The 2,263-nt window shown below is 43.4% G+C and overlaps 1 pseudogene; it reads left to right on the forward strand.

Moving 5' to 3' along the window:
- Positions 1 to 463: 463 nt before the first annotated feature.
- Positions 464 to 1,311, forward strand: LOC112321091 (small ribosomal subunit protein eS1-like; annotated as a pseudogene).
- The last annotated feature ends 952 nt before the right edge of the window (positions 1,312 to 2,263 follow it).

A 2,263-nucleotide genomic window follows, 5' to 3' on the forward strand; every position in this document is an offset into this window, starting at 1 on the left:
AACCAAGTGAGCTATCCAGGCATGGCCATGAATGTTCTGTTGATGATGATACATTAGATTCAGTATGTATACACAACTCTACATAAAGTTTTTTGTTGTGTTTTGTTTTGTCTGGAATTAGTTCCTAGACTGACAGTGTTCCAGGAAAAAAAAATTTTGTAATCTCATGCTTCAGATACTCATTGTGAAAAATTATGACAGCCTTGAAATAGAAGAATCTGGAATGTGAGGCAGCACAAACACACGGGACACAAATATTCAGACTGGCTCTGAAAATGTTCATTTGTTTAGAAGCATAAATGTAAAGTTTGTAAAGAAAATTCAGAGTAAGATGCCTGATGGTGTGGATAAACTGAAGCACTCAGCCACCAGTAATGATCTGTCTAGAGCAGCAGTTTTCAACAGGTGCACCAAAAGGATTTCTTAAAACATGCAGTACCTGGCCCCTTTTGGCTCTTTGAGCAGCACCATGGCGGTGGGCAAGAACAAGCGCCTGACAAAAGGTGGCAAAAAGGGAGCAAAGAAGAAAGTGGTTGATCCATTTTCTAAGAATGATTGGTATGATGTGAAAGCTCCAGCTATGTTCAACATAAGAAATATTGGAAAAACACTAGTCACAAGAACTCAGGGAACCAAAATCACATCGGATGGTCTGAAGGGCCAAGTATTTGAAGTGAGCCTAGCTGATCTGCAGAATGATGAAGTTGCATTTAGAAAATTCTAGCTAATTACTGAGGATGATCAGGGCAAAAACTGCCTGAATAATTTCCATGGCACGGATCTTACCCGTGACAAAATGTGCTCTATGGTCAAAAAATGGCAGACCATGATTGAAGCTCATGTTGATGGGTATTTGCTTCGTTTATTCTGTGTTGGTTTTACTAAAAAACGCAACAATCAGATTCGGAAGACCTCTTATGCTCAGCATCAACAGGTCCGCCAAATCCAGAAGAAGATGATGGAAATCATGACCCGAGAGGTGCAGACAAATGACTTGAAAGAAGTGGTCAATAAACTGATCCCAGACAGCACTGGGAAAGACATAGAAAAGGCCTGCCAATCTCTTTATCCACTTCATGATGCCTTTGTTAGAAAAGTCAAAATGCTGAAGAAGCCCAAGTTTGAATTGGGAAAACTCATGGAGCTTCATAGTGAAGGTAGCAGTTCTGGAAAAGCTACTGGGGATTAGACAGGTGCTAAAGTTGAACGAGCTGATGGACATGAGCCCCCAGTCCAAGAATCTGTTTAAATTCAGACATTTAATGGTGACAAATAAACAGGCCTATTTGTGATTAAAAAAAAACAAAAAACAAAAAACATGCAGTACCTGACTATTTAGTTAGGGGCACTGACCTCTTTTCACTTAGATTGTCAAATACGTGACAACAGCCAACACAATAGCCATCCAGTGTGAATGAATCAAAATTATATCTACTTTTTTTTGTCAGATTGTTACTGAAAAACAGTCTGTTTGGAGCACCAAGGTGTCCCCTCCTTTGGCAAAGATGGTGGCAAGGGGAGGTTCTTACACTGAGTATGGGAAAAGCTAGCAAGATAATTGGATGGGAAAAAAAGCCCTTCCCCTCACTTCTAGTGCCAGATTGGGGGTGTGACCATGAAAATCAGGCACATCCACCATGAGTAAAAGTCAAAATGGCACAGGGGGAGGTGCTGACCAAAAAGAGACCCGCAGTCTAGCCTGGGAAAGGAAGAGATTGGTTGTGAGATGGACCCACTCAAAGCATGCAAAAGTTTGGGGAGTTGATTGATAATTTTTGGAAAAAGCATTTGGTCTGTCCCACACCCAAGCTAATTAATCCCAGACGAACAAAGAAGCTCTCTTAATGTCTCTTGCTAGTGACCTACATTCACATGGGACACTGGCCTGCTTTTTCCACAGGCCACATGACCTTAGCAGCCAAGTAGCCCATGGCCTCCAGGAAGGAGCCTCTTGCTCACTCCTGCCCATCTGGTGATGCATTTGCCTGTGCCTTCTCATTCTCTCTCTCCTAGAAGCACCCAACTGTGTGGCTCCAGCAGCTGCATGGCCCATGGCCGTGCGGGCTCCACACACGGGGTTCAAAAGGGAGCCTAAAAGGAACAGCAGTTGGGAATAAACTAAGCTGCAGGGATGGGGACTAACACTGCTTAGCAGCTGCCTGCAGGCTCCAAAGGACTGTACTTTAAAGTGGAGCAGGAACTCTGGACACTGGCTTTTGTCTTGGCCTTACAGAGGGCGGTTGGACTTCTGCCATGGGAGAGA

Source organism: Desmodus rotundus, chromosome 1 (assembly GCF_022682495.2).
Source record: "Desmodus rotundus isolate HL8 chromosome 1, HLdesRot8A.1, whole genome shotgun sequence".
NCBI lineage: Eukaryota > Metazoa > Chordata > Mammalia > Chiroptera > Phyllostomidae > Desmodus > Desmodus rotundus.